This window comes from Mastigoproctus giganteus, chromosome 7, assembly GCF_048544385.1.
Source record: "Mastigoproctus giganteus isolate SK-2022 chromosome 7, ASM4854438v1, whole genome shotgun sequence".
NCBI lineage: Eukaryota > Metazoa > Arthropoda > Arachnida > Uropygi > Thelyphonidae > Mastigoproctus > Mastigoproctus giganteus.
This window is the reverse complement of record NC_143581.1, coordinates 173,859,662-173,880,271: the sequence shown is the minus strand read 5'-3', so window position 1 is coordinate 173,880,271 and position 20,610 is coordinate 173,859,662.

The window sequence follows — 20,610 nt, the reverse complement described above, 5'->3', positions numbered from 1 at the left end:
TTATAGGAACTTTTTCGCTTATTTTTAACTGCAGTATATGCTCCTATGTTTGCTCCCTGCAATTTTGAAATACCCTATAAACGAATATACTGTAAATGGCACTGGAAACCCACTGTTTCGGTGGCAGTACATAAAAATCCCATAATGTTTACTCTTTACAGTACTATAGGGATATATTTCAATGCAGTATTTGAAATAAAATAAAATAAAATTCGCACGAGTCATTCTGTGTTGGATTTCGTTCATTATAGACTTTCTGCTCTTATTGAAGACCAAGGGTGGTCTCTGTTCGTTAGTCTTAGGCTTATGTTCAACTTAGAAACAAATACCGTTATACATTTAAATATATGAGATATTTCCTGGATAGCTATATCGAAGTTTACTGTCTTCTCATCAGTTGGCTAGTGTCTCTATTAGCGAACGTATGCCGAACTAAATCGTTCGGTGTATTTTGTCGAAGTGAACAGCCAGGCGGTAAATGATACTAAAATTCGAATTGTAATCTATACCTTTAACCAGTGGTGGATCCAGAAAAAAATGACAGGAGGGATACCATTTTATGCCTTGTTTGTGCACAAACAAAGCAAAAAATAATGCACAGAACAAAACAAATATGACACTCAAACATAATGTGACTGGCGGACAGGCACACAGCTAAAGACGCATTATAGCCTTAGTTGCTAATGCGCCAATAAAACTCAAACAGCTAAAGTCTGAATTACTTTGAAGTAAAAATTATGCATAACCAAACTGCGTGACGCCTCGAACTAGAATCGGATCGCTCCCAAAGTTTAGAGCATTTAAGATAGTAACCAATGTTTTCTTTGCCTAGGCTAAGGGCACACCACACAACATTGCACTCACAGCTCTCCAACCTGTAGTCACTGTGCCCGTAGTGGGCACATCACTGCAGAGCGCCCACACAAAGAGGAGCAGCCTGTCTGCATTAACTGTAACAGGCGCAAGAAGGCTCCACAGCACTCAGTGAGAGATACAACCTGCCCTGAATACCAACGTGCCCTGGAAATGATACGGCTCAGAACTGCTGATGGAGAGTAACCCGAACAACTCTGCATTTCAGGTGAATCAGAATAAAACATCTTCTGATGGTTTTCACTTTCATTCTTTCTCCTGCACTCCACAAAACCTTAAACTTTGAACCTTAAACTTAAATTCGCGACCTATCTCCAAATCAATGGACATAGGTCGCGAATCGTCGCGGATGAGATTCGGCTGGCCGCAGAGCAAAACGCTGTGGACATCGTTGATCTCTATCCAGGAGCCCTACTTCTCGAAGGGTCAGTTTAGGCATATCTCCAAAATTATGGGCTATTCCATTTATGCTCTAGTGGTACAACCTGTGCCCCAAGATCCTAAAACATGCATCATAATTTTAAACAGAAATTTAGTTGTTGTTGTTGTCCATGGTCTCTTCAACAAACTGGCGACTTGTGTGCAAATCACCTTCTCATCTCTCTCCTATCTTCTGTCAATCTACTGTCCCCCTTCTGCAGACTTCAACGACTCATTAAACTTCCTGGAGTTCGCGCTTAACTTCCTCGGCTCTAGGAATATCCTCATTACCTCGGATGTCAACAAAGTCCCATTTCTGGTTCAGTGCTGTTTCTGACGCCCGAGGTCTTCTTCTTGAGGACTTTATTTTAAGTCACAATCTTGCAGTCCAGAATCGACCAGGCCAACTCTCCAGCTATTGTAGCTCAACTGGTGAGTCGAACATTGACGTTACACTCACCATCAGTGACTTAAATTCACGCATCAGTGACTGGGTTACAGTCCAGGATTGGACACTCAGCGATCACAGAGCCATTGTGTTCCACATCTCTGTCGATGCACCTACCAACTACAACTCACCTAGAACACCAGACTCCGTCCGGTTCTGCACAAAAACTGTTGACTGGGACTCTTTTGATGCCTCTATCACTAATGACTTTCCATCAAACCCTCCAGACAGCTTCGGCTTAACTTCTGCAAAAAATCTAGCCGAACTTATTCAACAGTCTCTTATTAAAGCCTCCTATAAATCAGCAAAGAAGAAGACCATCCGCTCTAAAGTCCGCTCCTGGTGGTTCCAGGACCTTACTACTCTTCGCAAATCAGTTCACGGCGCTCGACGGTTATATCAACGACACCGCAACCGGCCTGCTGACGACGTTATGCGATTATACAGGGTGATTCACTACCAGTGCGACAAACTTGCAGGAGATGTAGGGGGCACAAAGACGAATCGGAATCACATAGCATTGCAGGGTCCGAAATGCCTTCGTCATGCGGTAGAGGACGTTGAACGGGAGGTCGCGTGAACAGCGATCCCGCTGGAAGTCAGCATTTGCGAACCGTTTCTGTTGAAGAAACCAAGTAGCAAAAGTCCTCCGGAGTGGATAATCCGCAGGCTCCAATGATTGGACGCGTTGCAGATGGTATGAACTCATTTGGTTTGTTGACAGTATCCTCCATACAGTGGATTGGGAAATACCCAATCGTTGGCCTATCGCTCGAGTACTCGTACTCGGATTGCCTTCTGCAAGACGTCGGACATCCTCCTCATTGTCTGGCGTCCTCGTCGTTCGCTCTCGATTCATGGTACCTCTCGTGAAACAACCAGTCTCACTAACCTTCTGTGCACACGTGCGAAAATCGTATGATGAGGAGCACACCTGTGCGGGAAACGTTCCTGGTACAAGCGCAGAGCGGCGCGCCCGTTACAGTCCGCAGCTCCATACGCGAGGTGCATGTCGGCCAGTTCAACGTTTGAATACTCGTCCATCCTACTGCCTCGGGAACCTGTTCGCAAATGCTGACTTCCAGCGGGTTCGCTGTTCATGCGACCTCCCGTTCAACGTCCTCTACCGCATGACGAAGGCATTTCGGACCCTGCAATGCTATGTGATTTCGATTCGTCTTTGTGCCCCCTACACCTCCTGCAAGTTTGTCGCACTGGTAGTGAATTACCCTGTATAATGACTACATTGCCAAAAAGAATGCCTTTAGTAAAGCAATTGCAACGAGAAAAAGAGAAGCCTGGACAGTCTTTATAAAAGAATCCAACAGCAAAAACCCATGGGGTCTCATGTACAAGATATATAATAGGCCGCTGTAGCCTAGTGGTCAGGCGCGTGGGTGCATAAATACACGTGCCTTGAGTGGGGTTCCAGCCCGTGACTGCTGAATACGGTGCTGTTTCTTGTATTCTGCGTATCTTGTAAACTCCTCTGACCTTTTGGTCGTCCTGGAGTATAAACAGAAATTTTATTTATTTTTTATTTATAGCTCGGGAGAGAACATTTACCTCTTATGTTCTTGGCAATGTTACCACTGAGACTCATGAAACATCTGGCTGGACAGACTCTATCAACGAAATTCTTGACAACTTATTTCCTATGGATAACCCTTCTGAAGATTCTCCAGAGCATATAGCAATTCGGGAGGCAAATAAAAAGTACACCACTGAAGAATGTACCGAGCCATTTACTTTATAGGAACTTACCTCGGTGATCAAGAAGATCAATGTGAAGAAGTGTCCAGGAATGGATATGATTGAATATGTGTTCATTCTCCGGCTGTTAAAATTAAGACCTCTCTACTTGCGCTTGCTCTTCATTAAATGCCTCATGGCAGGCATCTTTCCCTCTGTTTGGAAGGTTTCATTGCTCCGTCTTATCAAAAAACCAGATAAGCTTGCCTCAAATCCACGTGCCTACAAACTAATTGCACTGCTTGCTAATCTTGGGAAGATCTTGGAGCGGCTTATGGCTCTTCGGCTAACAGCTCTCTTTCAACAACAATCTCTTTTCTGCTTGTTAATATGGCTTCTCCCCAGGTCATTCTTGTGAGGAGGCCTTGTCTGACTTTGTCTGGCACATTGTAAATTCTAAATCCAAATTTGAACTAGCTATTATGGTCGACTTCGAGGGAGTCTTCGACACTGTCTGATGGGGCAGCGCCCTTGAACATCTCCGGTCTGCCAGACGCTCCTTTCATATGTACAAATTATTTCAAAGCTATTTCTCTGACCGCTCAATAATTGTCAAGTCGCAATTTCTCCAAGTCTCCAGGAAGGTCTTTCGAGGGTGCCCCCAAGGTTCAGTCCTGGGGCCCCTTATCTGGAACATTGTGCTTCAAGACTGGCTGGGCCGCTCTCTCCAGAATTGAAAATTTTTGCTTTCACCGATGACCTCTAACAGTTGTGGTCTCAGGCAGTTCTCGTGCGGTGTTGGAGGTGAATGCAAACCGAATTTTAACTGACCTTTCCATCTAGTCATTGGCTAACAAACTTAAAATTAACCCAGTGAAAACAAAAATGATGCTTTTTAAATCCAAGTTGTTTCTCAGGCGGCCTCCCCAAGTCAAAAGTTTTGGCAAGCGGCTCTCTATAGTCACTGAGGCAAAACTCCTTGGGGTCATTATTGATCATAAGCTTTCCTTCTATTCTCATCTGATTCACATAAGTACTAAAATCAAAAAATTCATCAGAGGAGATTGGAGTCTCTTCAGGAAGTCACTCTTTCTCTACTATAATGCTGTTTTCTTGCCCATAGTCACCTATGCGGCAGGATCTTGGTTTCGTCGGGCCACCAATTCCAAAATGAGGTTAAAACTGAATTCCATCCAGCGGAGCATGCTCCTCTCTATTCTCAGAGTCCGTAGAACAGTTTCCACCGCTGCAGTGCAAGTTATTGCGGGTTCCCTTCCGTTGGATCTATTTGTCATCTATCGTGGCCTCTGCTTTCGACGCAAAAAACAAATACCTTCAGAATTACTTGGTATCCAGCTAAATTTAAATGAAGATCCTAAAAACGAGAAATCCAAATGCTTTAACGAGCTAATTAGCATCTTACCAGATGGGACATTACCCCACTTGGAGCGGCCACAAGAAAATTCCTGCCTGATGTGACCTTCTTACTCTCTAAATCGGTTAAAACCTAGTGCCCATTAACTATGGAAACTTCCTTTCTGGTAACTGGATATGGCTCTCTCAATCAAAAACTCTTTCAGTTTCGCTTGCATCACACCGATCTCTGCAGCTGCGGGAATACAGAAGATTGCAATCACTTGCTCTTTAACTATGCAATCTACGACGATCTTAGGATGAAGCTCCGAACTGACGTTCCAGGTCTCTCTCCAGGGCGGGAGGAGTTGCTTCTACAGAATAAGAATCATCTCTCAGCTCTTCAGAACTTTGCCTCCGAGATGTTTGCTCGCAGAGAGAGAGAAAGAATCAACGCTGGAGTAGCGCACCAAAACAATCCACCAAATACACCTGTGTAAGCGGGACAATAGTTTGCTCCTCTGCTATCCTGGATGACAAAACGTGTACTTTCAGAAATTTCTGTGCAGTACTGGCCTATTCATGAATTAAGCACAATTGCATCACAATTCGATATATTTTCTTCTATGGCTCATGTACACAAGAATTGTCATTGCACTGATCCTAAAGGTCACCAGTTCCACACCTGAATTATCCTGGATACAAGAGTACTTATTGAAGACTACTTTTCTCTTCTTTTTGTTTTCATTTTTGTCAGCCAGAACCGGTTTTTTTTTTTTTTTATCAGCACCAGTCCTTTTTATTAATATGATTTTTTTACCAGCACCAGCTTTTTTTATTATTTGTTTATTATTATTATTTTATTATTATTTACTGTTTTTTATTATTATTAATATTTATTTTTTATTTATTTTTTTATCCCAACTATCACCAATGTGGTTTTTTTCTCTTTTTTTGCACTAATGTTTATTATTATTATATTTTATTTTATTTATTATTTATTTTTTTCAACTAGCACCACAGGTTGGGTTTTTTGTTTTTTTTTTGTTTTTGTTGTTTTTTTCTTCCCTCTCTTGCTCCTTTCTTTTATTCTGGAATGGGCCCCAGAGGATCCTGGCCGACCTATTGGCATCACTAGGTGGGTCAGAGTCTCTTTTGAGACATTACATGCTCTACTGGAACTGGCCCACCTTCTAGTGGTGTGGACGAATACCCAGAATCATCTGTCCAGGTGACTGATGTTTCTGGGTAGCCAAGCGGCCAGACACAACAACAGAACACACACATAATACATACAAACCTACGTTATACACACATCTGGCCCATTTTTAGTGATACTGTTCTTCACAGAGACACGAGGCGGAGTTGAACAGACGTTCTAGGTGCCGCCCTATACATATGTCCACACATCACATCAGCATCAGTGTTGCCAACTGTAGTCAGGTGAAAATAGCTGAGCCACAATGCAAAAATAGATAAAATCCTATGTTAACAATGAAAAAAAAATATATATTTTTTTGTACTGAAGTGAATTTAAACGATTGGTGCATATTCTCCGAAAAACAACATGGGGGGGGGGGACATCCCCGGTGCCCCTACTCTGAATCCGCCACTGACTTTAACACATAGAATTGGTATGCATAAACGTAGGTCAGGCTCACGAATTTTACTTGATTCCGACTATCGGTTTAATATACTCCTGAAATCTTATAGTACGGTATTGTGTCGGGCATGCGCGGCCCAGTTGTAGGAGTTAAAGGTACACATAATAGTTGCTATGTGTTTGAATGAAGTTCTACTTACATAGATACACGAATGAAGTTCTACTTACATACAAGCTTGGCTGTCTATTAGACAAAATACATTACTCACAATTTAGTAACACGGTTTGCTAATACAGACTACCTACAGAGGTCGCCGTAGCCTAGTGGTCAGGCGCGTGAGTGCACAAGTACACGTGCCTTGAGTGACCGGGGTTCAAGCCCGTGACTGCTGAATACGGTACTGTTTCTTGTATTCTGTGTATCTTGTAAACTCCTCTGACCGTTTGGTCGTCCCGGAGTATAAACAGAAAATTTATTTACTAGCTGATGTGAAGTCAGCAAGCTTACAAACAGGTATCCAGGTGATGTCTCAGATTTTAAATGATAGCGGATTCACTTTTTCTGGTGATGCTATTTAAAATTTAAACAGATATCAGCAACTTAAGCAGAATCTTTTCTCTAAGTTGAGCATAAGCCCATGCCATAAGAATTTGTACTCGGCCCTCGTACAATGACAGCAGAAAGTCTCTCCGCGATCGAACTCGAATGCAGATACAGCGTACGAATTTTAGTTACTTCCACTATTTTCCCAAAGAAAGCAACTTACAAGTTCGGCAAATAGGATTCCAATTCGAACTATGACCAACAGACACACTATGTAGGGAGCAAAACCCTGTAGCGAACAAAGATGTCAAAATGAAGTCACGTGAATATATACTTCCCTCTTGTGAAATGGTAAGTTCCATTAGCACTTTCCTAACTCTCTTTATAAATAAAACTTAACTAAAATTTAAAAAAAAAAATTATAAAACTATCGAAACAACATAAGCAATGCTCGCATACATACTTAGAAAAGTGAGGTTTTCTTTTTAAAGTCGCAAATTTCAAGAATGAGTTTAGCCACATATTTTCTTGTACAGCTTTTATGAAGCTGATTTTAATTCATATCTTTCTTACCCTAAAAAAGTGCCTTCAAATTCAAGTTTATGATTCGGGTATAAATTGATTTTAATGTTTTAGACGATTTTAAACTTCGATTTATACGCCGATATATATGGAGCTCTCACGATTATTCATCCTTGCAAGCAGCACGGCAGCTGTTAATGTCGCATCATATGGAAAAGGCACGGTTCGATTCTTGTTGCCAGCTGAAGATGAAAAGAAATAGTTCTTGTGAAATGCGAGGAACTTTTAAGGTTTTTTTTTTTTTTTTGCACACGGTGGTCAAGTTAATCGATATATTGACCCTGATAATAATCCAAAAACTTAAGTTTATTCAAAATTTAATAAGATTTTAAGCATAAGCAACTGTTATCACTATAAGCATTGAAATTATATCAGTAATACTACATTTAATCAAGATTTATATATTTTCAGGTATTAAATAACTGCTCATCCTTTGGAACGTCCCATACTGATACTTCGCTTCGACCACTGAGCGATTTACTTTGCTGGGGAATTCATTATACAGTATTCACTTCATTGCGAATGTAATGAAGTGGGTACGACTATTTATAGTGTCATAGACTCATAGCAAAGGCAATCATGAAACTAACGTTAATATAGCTTTGGGAGAAGTTTAGTGAAGAACCGGAATTTTTATTTCAATAGTGCAAGTAATTTTATATCCGCGTTAATGAAAGAGAACTGGTGAACAAACAATATCCATTTATGATGCAATTAAAACAGTTCTTTAGTTAATATTAAAACGATTTTTAAGTTACAATTCCATCGTTGTCGCTTTCCTAAGCAATGCTATTTTAATATCATATTTATGATGTTAAAATGGTATGTCTAGGAAGCGCATAATGATAAAATTTAATCTAGATATATGCCCTAAAGATCACAATCTCAATGTCGTTCACATTCACGATGAAGATGAAGAACGGGCAACTTCAATGAAATAGTAGAGATCTAATTCACTTTCACAGTACTGCACACTCAATGAATTAGTTGTTCGTTAAGAAGTTTCTGATCTGTCATGTCTTGTTTAAAATAAATGAAGGGATCCATAGTCTGACTGATAATAGCATTAATTGATTAATTGGGGAAGTGATTAAGTCACGAAAAACCACTCACTCCCACAGTTCTCTTAATTAACCCCATGACAGATATCTTTCCCAGATCAGTTTCAGGGGAAAAAAAATCTGCTTACAGTTCTTTCTTATGTGCTTCGCAGTTAAGAGCCAATTATCAAGGCGAGAAGATGGTGCCTTGATAACAATTCAAGAACATCATCAGAATTTAAAACCAAATTTTACATGAGAGAGAGAGAGAGAGAGAGAGAGAGAGAGAGAGAGAGAGAGAGAGAGAGAGAGAGCAACCCGCAAAAGGAACACATAAAAGTTGATATATTAAGAATTTGTCTTAAATTTTTTATGTCAATAATAATGTAAAAATTAATCGTCGATATTGATATATTAATTTGTATAATGTGCATCATATATGATATTTAAGTCGGAAAGATGAGAAAGAGCATGGAGGTTAGGGGAATCATCATATGGAATGACCGATTTCGTGTGATAAAATTAGGAAAATTGTTTCATATGGTGAGTACTTGTGGGTAACCTGACAATTTGCCATAGACTTCGGAGATATAGCATTGTAGATACCTTCAGTAGTCCCAGAAAAGTTTAAGAATAATGCGGGTTTTTTTTTTTTTTTTTTTTTTCGTTCTGTATTTATTAGTATGAACCAGAGCAATAATGAAGTTCTGTATTTATAGATTAATTTCATCACTTTTTAGACTAAACAGGAATTCCATAGACTCTGGAAGCAATCACGTTCGGCAAGTCGTGTTAGAGCTATGTTTAATCACAAATTCTCAGAGAAACGATATTCATCTCAAGCCCCGAGCAAGAAAAAAATATCATTCTGTCTAGGAAGGAGTGTGCTGATTTCCATATATAATCGTCATTAAAGGCTATTTAAACTATGTTTCTAAAAAGTTAGCTAAAGCCGGCCATACACGTTCAAGGAATATTGCAAAAACTGCTCAAGGACAAACATGCACAACAAAGTTGCAGCGTGTGTCGCAGTTTCGTTAAAAGTATTTGCAGCATGGTCTGGGTTTAGTGGTTTCATTCGCGGCAGAAATCTTCCCGCCTCAATCTTCACACTTTCGGTCAGAGTTTATTACTTGCCTTTAGTTCAATGGGTGTCACCCCCCCCCCCCCCCAACTAATTACTTTCATTGCCAGCGCCTCCATATGGCGGCTCTGAAGTTTAATCCTCCACACCGTCGATGTTAATTAACCCTTAATTCTGCAGTAGTTGAAAGAGAATTTGCTTCCACGTAATGAGCGTTCTTGACCTACAGACAAGGTCACCTACTTCCCTGAGGGTGTGTCAACCGACACAACTGTGTTAATTATAAATATGACTTGACTATCTAGTACAGTGATCTCCAAAGTGGGGTGCGCGAGATGATCCATGAGGTGCGCGAGATAATTCGCAATAAATCAATATTTATTATGAAAATATTAAATGTTTTTTTTAATATTTCAATATTCGGTTTTGTTTGATCTGGCGGCTTTATTTGATCATGCACGTTCAAGTACATGCATTTTGCACTTGAACTTCAATTTAATTTTCCTTTGTATTTTTTTATTTGTGATCTTTTAAAATTATATGTGATTTTATAAGTGTGATTTTAGATATAATGCCTTCTATGTAAATGATTTATAAATAAAAAAAATTCAAACTTATATATTTATTTTTTTTATTCCGGGGTATGTGCTAGACCTTTTAAGTAAAATAAGTGTGCACGACCAAAAAAGTTTGGAGACCACTGATCTAGTGGAGTGTGTGTATTCTCCTAAAACATCTTAATAGATGGTTTTTTTTTTGGGGAGGGGGACACGTCTTTTTAAATAGTGAAACATTGCATGAATAAAGTGCCCCAACTGTTTCTGTGTATTTTTGGCATTTTTGTAAGAAAATGCAGTCTATGTACTTAGTGGTCACTTACTGTACGCACACCTAACTAATATTGAATAGATCCCGCTTTAGCCCCCAGAACAGCCTGCATTTGTCGCGATATGGACCCAACGAGGTATCAAATAGACAAGATATCAAAAGGTGAATCAATACAGACATACCATACTAGTCCGAGTTGACTTACCGCTTCTTACATATTGGATGGTTGCGGATCTGTACTGCGAGCGGTACGCGCCACCTCATCCCACAGGTTCTCCACTGATTTCAGATCTCGTGGGACGACAGTAGAACGAATTCACTCTCATGTACTGTACCTGGAACACTTAAAATTAAATTAAATTTTCTGTTTATACTCCGGGACGACCAAACGGTCAGAGGAGTTCAATATAACTCTGGCTTTGTAACATGGTGCATTATCATGTTGGAAAACTCCACTCGTAGATGGATACATTTCACCGATGAAAGGTTGTGTCATACAAATATTGCTCTTCTGGTATTAAACGGCCCGAACTGCACCACTAAAACCCTTCGCACACACCATTATATCGCCAAAACCGGCCTGCAGCCTGCACTGTTGATATCTGACAGAACTAGTCCATGGCCTCATGCTGTTTCCGCCATATACCAGTACTAGCAGGCTGCAGGCTAGTTTTGGCCATCAGCGCGAAACAGCAGGAACCAGGATTTATCAAACCAGGCAACGTTTTTCCAATCATCTATTGTCCAGTGCTGCTGTTCCTGAGTCCACTGTAACCCTATTTATTTATTATTTATTTATTTATTATTTATTTATTTATTATTTATTTATTTATTATTTATTTTTTTTATTTTATTTTATTTTTTTTTATTTATTTATTTATTTATTTTTATTTTTATTTATTTATTTATTTATTTTTTTTTTTAACTTGGTCTCCGCTCAGGAAGCTGAGGCGACCCTGACGGAGACTAGCCAGAGAACTATGGGCAGCCTGGCTACCTCCTAGTGGTGTGTGCGGGCAACGTGGGGTTCCATCAGGGGCCCTGCGGCCAAATGCCAGGACATACAACAGAACCCAACACAAAACCACACATTCAACACACAACACTTTTTCTGGCATTTACAGTGTTCTGTATTTCTTCACAGTGTACATATGGCGCAGATGTGGGAAACCACAGGTGGCGCCCGACCCTAACACTATGCACACTATGCACACTATGTAACCCTATCGTCTTTCTTTCTTTTCTTTTCTTTTCTTTTTTTTTTGATAAGAGTAGAACCTAGTTCGGTCATCGGCAGTAGTAGTACTGATCGTGGACAAGGTATGACGAGTTGTGCGTTCTGAAATGCTTTATTTGTTACCCCTGTTATACCAGTGGTTCCTGGTGCCATCTGATTGATTGTAGTTTAGAGTCCTATGCGAACCCATTGTATTAGACCAGAGGTTCCCAAACTTTCTCGGTTCACGGCACCCTCACTGTCCCAGTAATTTTTTCATGGCACCCCTAGGACAAAAGAAACACCTATCACAGCGGTTTTCGACCTTTTAATATATACCTATACAATAATTTTATTCTTTATATAGAGGTACTAAATCAAGATCAATTATAGATCACCACAAAATTAAAAAGATACGGTACAATATATTGTACGGTATCTTTTTTAATTTTGTGGTGAAAAGATCCTTACGGCACACCAGTTGAAAACCAATGTATTAGACCCACACCCGCAGTAACTGGAACCCCACGCGAACCCAACCGCGCAACCCGCAAAAGAAACACAAAAATTGATATATTAAGATATATTTGAAATATTCATTATAAAAAGGGTACAATACCCTTTATATTGTACCCTTTTTATAATGAAATAAATATATAAATTTAAAAAAAATAATAATAATAATAACTTTAAGTAACTTAAACCCAAATTACACGGCACCCCAAGATGTTGTGGCGGCACCCTAGTGTGCCCGGCACCCCGGTTGAAAACCAATGTATTAGACCCATACCCGCAGTAACTGGAAGTTGATATACAGAAAAATTTTTAAACGATCAAATAAAAACTAAAATAACCTTACAAAAACCTTAAAAGTCACGAACTGCACGCTTTGAGGTCACAAATTTTTATGGTCTCAAACAAGCACAAGTTCAATAGAATAAAACTTAACAAGGATTCCCCAAAAAAAAAAATAATAAAAAATACGGGGCATTCACATTTTTTTTTTTTTTTTGCATAACGACTAGCAAGTGAACAGTGAGGATTCAAAAAAAGAATGGAAATGTTTAAAAATTACATTCAACATAACAGTAGGGTTTTCCTAGGGCTGTAATGGAGGGTATACGCTGTATACCCTCTGGATTTTTTTTAGGTGAATATCTTCAAGTTTTTGAAAGACGTGAAAAAACAATATTATTAAAATATTTACTGAAAATTAAAAAATAAATTTATTATAATTTGATTCTTAGGCAATATTTATAGTTTTATTATTTTTAATATATATGCCATAAAAATAAGTAAGTAATTATGGCGTGTATATATATATATATATATATACACACACACACACACACAAACGGGTATACGCCATATATACACTGGAATTCGATTAATAAGCCTGATATGTACAATACCTCTCTATACATTAAAAAAGTTTTCCTCCTGGTGATATTTATTCGACCTTGAGAATGCCGCGTGGTGGTGGTGTAGCCAATGGGAGAAGAGGGATGTGGGTAACGTAGTACAAGTGGGCGGGGCAATTGCGTCACTACAAATGCACAGGTAAATAATTACATAGGTAATTTCCTGATTTGATATCGATCAGTGCGTTTTGACAAGTGTGTGGAATCCATGACATTTGATTTGCTAATGTAGTAATTAACACAATGCCGCGACCTAGTTAGCAATCACTAATTCCAAGAGAAAACGACGCAGTCGGAAGTAATATAGAGAGAAACATGCTAAAAGGTTACGAACTAATCAGAGAATAAGTTCAGAGAACTGTTAAACGGCTCAGATATAATGTAAGATCTTCACAAGATCCTGATGACGAAGAAACCACTGAAGTATCATATTGCAATTTAGATGATATGGTAGATAAATGTCAACGTTGTGTCTATTATCTTTTCACGGCGAACTCGGAAGAGCCACACATCCGTGTTGTCACAGAGGGAAAGTATGTTTGCCGATGGCAGATACCTATCCACACACTTTAAAGACTGTTGTTTGATAACACGGAAAAAGGGAAACACTTCAGAAAAAACGTTCGAGTCAACAATAACGTCTTTACACCTTCACGTATTTTAATGCCTTTCAAGGTGGTGTCGGCCCTTATACGATGCAAATGCAAGGAGGTGCCATGGTGAAAGGAATGACTTTAATGTCCGTTAGAGACATTCCACATTTTGGGCAAATCTACATTTATGACGATCGTTTGTTTGGGAAATATTTAGGCGCATCGGCGTCTATGGCCACAGTGCGCCACATTTATGAGAGAAAGTAGCATTGATGGAACATCGGGCTCAACTTCAGCTCGCAAACCCTGTGGCATCGGGGTTCTGCAGGGGGGTAGAGCAGAAATAGGGGCTATGCCCCCCTTCCCAGCCAATGGTAGGGGCCATTGGTCAGGCAGTCACAGGCGAAGGTGGCACGTTAGCTTAATGTGTCACGCAGTGTTGTCTCTGCACTATGGAAGTAGTTTGTCTATGCATGTAAGCACAGTGGTATCGCCACCATGCTCTCCACACTGAGTGGAGTAGGCAGGGGTTCGAATCTTGTCGATGAAGCAAGGAACTGTTATAGGCTTTTTTCACTCCACGGCCGAGTCTGTCAATCACATGCATGGATAGCAAGGTCCCTCAGACCCTGGGGTTTTTCGCCAAGCAAAGCAGGAATCGACCAGAGAACAAATGCAATTTACAGACACAATACACATGGGTAGATGAAATGTTTTTCCGGGTGACCCTAATAAATAGTTATATATATATATATGAGACCAGTCACAATATTATGACCACCCCCCAATGCAAACATTACACATGCCTATCAGACCTGGAAAAATGCATGATCATCGGCTATCGGGCCAGGGGAGCCAGTATTTCCGAAACATTGGACTTTGTGAAATGCTCATGTGCTGCAGTGGTGAAAATGTATCAAGACTGTATGAATGGGACAGTTTTGACAACCCGACGTGCCAATTGTGGAGCCCCATGTGTCATTGATTCCAGAGGTGAACGTCGGCCGAAACGGTTGGTCAGGACCGATCGGTGCACTACTGTTGCTCAACTGGCTGTCCAAATGAATTGTGGGTCACCAGAAAAGTCTCCAACACAACAGTACAGCGAACCCTGTTGGGCATTGGGCTCTGGAGTAGATGCTTAGTGACAGCCATTCATCGCAAACAACGGCATCAGTTTGCACAGAAATACCGACAATGGACCCCGGCCGAGTGGCAATGGGTGGGCTTCTCTGATGAGTCACGGTTCCTGGATAGAAAGTGGCGTATCGGGCCTGAAACCTCCAAGAACAGACACCTGGACACGATTGTTGGCAGAAGGCAGGCTGGTGGGGGCAGCATGCCCCCATCAGCCTGCCTTCTGCCTTATGGTCTGGGAAATGTTTTCATGGCATGACTTGGGTCCACTGATACCTCTGCTGGAGGGCACCCTGAACGCAAATTTTTACCTATCGATCGTCGCCGATCAGGTACACCCATACATGTTGGCCATGTTCCCTGCGGGCGATGGTATCTATTAGCAAGGAAATGCGCCATGCCATGTCACCAGAATTGTCCACGAGTGGTTTGAGTACGACGAAGACTTCAAGCTACTCCCTTGGCCACCGAATTCCCTCGGATCTTAACCCAATAGAAAATCTATGGGACCACCTCGATCGACATATCAGACGGATGGATCCTCCACCAAGGAACCTACAAGAATTCAGGGGTGCACTGCAGTCTGCATGGTCACAGATACCCATAGCAACCTTCCGCGCACCTATTGAGTCCCTCCCACGGCGGCTGGCTGCAGTGTATGCTGCGAAAAGCACATATTCTGGATACTATGTAGGTGGTCATAATAATGTGACTAGACCCTGTATATATATGGAAGCAGTTTCAGGAGACACGAACCATTACAAGAAGAGGTGGCCAAGCAATGTCGCCTGAAGGGTACGTCAACCAGAACAAACAGAGGCGGATTTAACGGCGGGCGCTCGCCCTGGGCCCCGACTTCTGAAGGGCCCACGCAAAACCCCAACAAATTAGTTGAACATATTAGTTCAAAACTTTGTGATTATTATTATGCTATTATTAATTATATTATACATATATTATATTCAAATTTTATTGGAAATAAAACATTAATAGTACATAGTATTTTTTATTTATTTAAAAAAATGGTTAACATGTATTTTTATTTTCTCTCTCTCTCTCTCTCTCTCTCTCTCTCTCTCTCTCTCTCTCTCTCTCTCTCTCTCTCTCTCTCTTTAAGGGACCCAATATTTTTTTCTGCGCCCGGGGCCTCAACCGACCTTAATCCGCTCCTGAGAACAAACCACTAAAGACAACCCTACGATGCTGTCATCAACTGTCTCTTGAGGTTGCTACGGCCACAGGTGAAAGCATTTCCAACCAGACTGTATTAACAAGGTGCAATTCAAGTGGATTCCACACGAAAAAGCCAGTGGTGGTCTGTATCTCATTAACCCCAAACTACCCCAGAGCTCTTCGAAACTGGTGCCATGAACATGGGACTTGGATTCCTGGCAAATGGGATACAGTTGTTCTCTGATGAGTGCCATTTTAGTCTACAAACAGATTCTAGACGTTACTTCATCTGGAGAAAACGTAGAATGCAGTACCATCCCTCCAACATTAGAGAAAGGGAAACTTACAGTGAAGGCGGTGTTGTCGTGTGGGGCGGAATAATGGTCAACAACCTCACCCAACATGACAGAACGGTGTAAGAAGAAGCGTCAGGTCGCATGTTTCTGTGCTCTATGAACATAGTACTGTACCAGTTTAGGTACTATGTTCTTGTATTAGCTTCACCAAACTGATCCATATTTGGCATCTACGGAATCCAGGAAGTGTAAGCTGTACATCAATCCTTTCCATTTCATTACACAAGTAACAGGTACAGTGCAATTTTTCAGTTTTAAATTCAACATTAGAAGGCCGATAATGTTACTGCTGCTTGCCAGAATTCAGGACAATAGGCTTCCAAGGTCAAAAGTGCTAGTATCGACCCTGCTGTCGGAATAATCCAATCAATTCCCTTAGGAATTTTCCCCCAATTCAAATTCCTACTCCGTCCAAGTATAGACCTACCCTACAAGTATGCTTGTAGCCACTTGCTACAGAAATTACCACTTGGCCTAACAGCATGAAGAAATCTAAATACTCTAACTGCTCACGAAAGGAATGTGGACAATTAAAACGTCTAAGTGACAGGCTAACACGTGCCTCCGGTGTTCAGCCAACTAAATGTAGCTCTTGCGTTTCTAGGAATAACTCCCCGACTTGCACCACTGGCGCGTTCAGATTTTTTGTACAGGAAAACCACAATGAAGAAAACACTTAGAAAAGCAAAGAATATGCGAAATAACATTACAATTATTAGACCGCCTGATTTGAACGGCATACCGAGGAGATCAGGAGCAGTAACCCACACAAGAAGACCATAACCCACAATCTGTTGCGATCTTTGAACCTGGTACCAAAAACAGAGATATAAAAAGAAAAATTTCAGAATTGCATGTCACTTGTATTAGCGAGATAAATAATTTAAAAAAATATATCTCGGCCAATGGGGAAAAACTAGAAAACTGGGTACAAGGCCTCGAGAAAATTGAGGATTTAATATTGCACAGAGAAGGGCAAGAAACAAATGGCTTTGAGATGATTCTTGAAGGCATTAACAAAATAGCCAATACTCTTGAAACATACCTAAGAACCCGGAATAGCTCAACTAAAGAAAAGGAAGCCATACTCAAAAGGGAAGTGGGTGCTCAAACGTCAGATCCTGTCTCTTCCGCGCCTAGTGAGACTGTACCTCAGCAACCTAAGATGCCGATTAATAATAATAAACCTGCTCTTGTGGTCTCTAGTCCTCTAGAAGAAATGCTAAGGAATTCTGACTACTTAGAATTTATTTAAAAAAATAAAAAAATCACACAAAGAAAAACTCCAGATTCCTTATTAAGTGGTGACAGACACTCTTTTTTTTTTTTTTTTTTTTGTTAGTTGTTGGCGCATGGCTTCTGCGGCCAGGGATTCGAACTCGCGCCCTTTGGGTTGCCAGGCAGGCACTTTACCCACCAGGCTAGCCCGGTTGGCAGAAACACTCTCAGCTAAATCTACTGAACCAGACTACACACCAGTTACCAGCTCCACAAGGTGAAATAATGCATCAAAACACCAGAATACCAACTAAAGCGGCTGTCAGAGGTTCAGAACTGAACTATAAAAAATCCAAACAATCGAAATTAAGCTATCTGCAGCAAAACACAGCTTCAGTGGACATACAACATTACTTTCAACCAACAACGAACAGTAATGCAACAAATACATCTGATTGCTACCACATGCAGTTTGAAAGTAGCTCCAAGATAGTTGAAACAAGATATTTGAACATGGGGATGAAATCAGCACCTATATAGATAGTTGATAGTTGAGCATGGGGGATGAAATAAGCACCTATCCGCAGTAAAGTTACTCCCAAGCAAGGCAAGGAGACCTTCTTCACTCAAGCAGCTCAGAATCGTGATGCAGTTATTGGCTCTAACCCTAACACCCTGGGTATTAAAACGGTGCAGCGTAGAGGAAGGAAGGCAAGGCCCTCCAGCATTTTTATAAGTCGACTATGCCCGGAAACAACCGTCGAACAAATTTAAACCCTTCTGAAGCAACTCGACATACCCGGTACCCCCATCAAGGTCCACACCAGGCATCCATCCTACTCCTCTTTCCTGATTAAGATCAAAGTTCCCAACCTAGAAAGATATCTAAACAAAGCTATCTGGACCACAGGTTTCTTGGTAACGCCGTCGTTTGGTAATCATAATGAACAACCAGCGGTACAAGTGATCTCGAGGCCAGAGATGGGCAGAGTGCATCTCTCTGCGTAGCTAGACAGCGAACCAGACTGTCCCTTCCAACTTAAAACCATGCAGATCAATGTACAACACTCTAGATGCGTTGCCGATGAGATCAGGCTCATTGCAACGGAAAATTCATTTGATAATTTATGCATTCAGGAACCTTATGTCTCTAAGCACTTTTATGGGCAATCTTCCAAAGTTATGGATATCCCGTGACATCAAGAATAATGCAGTCCTCTGAAACAGATCCTAAATCTCTACCATCATCATATTCAACAATGAGCGGGATATCACTGTTATCTCTGGCTTGTGTAATCAAAATTCCACCTGTATTTTAGTCTCTACATCAACTTTCTCATTCTACTTATTGTCACTATATTGTCCACCATCAGCAGATATTAATTTATCACAAAGATATCTATTATAGGTGTTTGCTACTTTAAATCCCACATATTTAATAATTACAACTGATTTTAACTCAAAATCTTTCTTATGGTTCAGCAACGTCTTGGACAACAGAGGTAGGATTTTCGAGGAATTCTTATTCACCTACAATTTAAATCTGCACAACTTACCCAACCAACTGTATACCTTCTCAAATGTCTATGGAGAATCAAACATTGATTTAACCATTTTAACGCCTGCCATTATCTCGAGGATCTCTGATTGGACCATACATACTGACTACGCAAACAGTGACCATGGAGCAATCACTTTTAAGGTATCTCTCCTTCCAAATACTACAGGTCCCCCTCCTTCTCCTCCTCCAAAAGACCTTAGAAGATTTTCTATCAATACCATCAAATGGCCTCTATTTATGTATTAAATTCACCAGGATTTTATCGTTGACACTCGCCGGTCTTTGAACCAGTTCAATGCCTCAGAATATGTATTCTATGTACAGGCTGCCTAACTTCGTGCTACAGAATGCTCCACTAAGAAGAAAATTAGCAAGCATACTACAGTTCCATGGTGGACAGCTGAACTTTCCACTCTGCGCAAAAAAGTACACAAAGCACGCAGAGACTTTCACCTGAGAAGGTCCTGGCCTGAACCAGAAGTCACTAGACTAAAAAATATCTATAAAAGCCAGCGGAAAGAATACGTAAATACAATTGCAAAACAAAAACTTGCCTCCTGGCAATATTTAGTTCACTCTACAGGAAATTCTGATCCCTGGGGTCTATTATATAAAATTAGCAAAAACAAGTTTTACCCTCATGAAGTGTTCAACACTGTAGGGAACAACGATATAGAAACCACTAACTGGAATGACTCAGTTAATGCCATCCTGGATCGCTTGCTTCCCCTGGACGATCTCACCACAGAAACTCCAGAACAAATATCTATTAGGAATAGCAACTCAACCTACCACTCCTCATATGAAACGAATCTCTTCACTTTTCCCGAGCTAAAGCTGGCCCTAAACAAAATAAATATCCATAAATGTCCAGGTTTAAATCTTGTGGAAAACGCTGCAATTATAAAATTTGCCGAAATCTTTCCAGAAATACTTCTATGTACAACAAATGTCGTACTGAGGGGATTTTTCCCAATTTCTGGAAGGTAGCTTTGATCAAAATTATTCACAAGCCTGACAAAAATAAATCTGATCCCAAAGCACCCAGACACATCTTTCTTTTGGCAAACCTTGGCAAACTATTTGAAAGATTCTTAGCACTCAGAGTAGCAGATTTAATTGAAGGTCAAAACTTAATGTCTCCATACCAATTTGGCTTCAAGAAGGGAAAATCCTGTGAAGACGCCTTGGTCTCTTTAGTTAACCACATATCAGCTTCAAGGGCTAAATATGAATTAGCCATATTCATTGACTTCAGGGGAGCTTTCGTTTCCCTCTGGTGGGAGAGCGCTCTCAATTGTCTTACCAAAATCAAGTGCTCTCAGCAACCATTCCAAGTTATTCGAAGCTACTTCCAAAATAGACTGATCCAAGTAATCTCGAAACAGCCGTCTCTCTCAAGGACCATCTCAAGAGGATGCCCCCAGGGATAAGTTCTGGGACCCCTCTTCTGGAACATAGTTTTGGA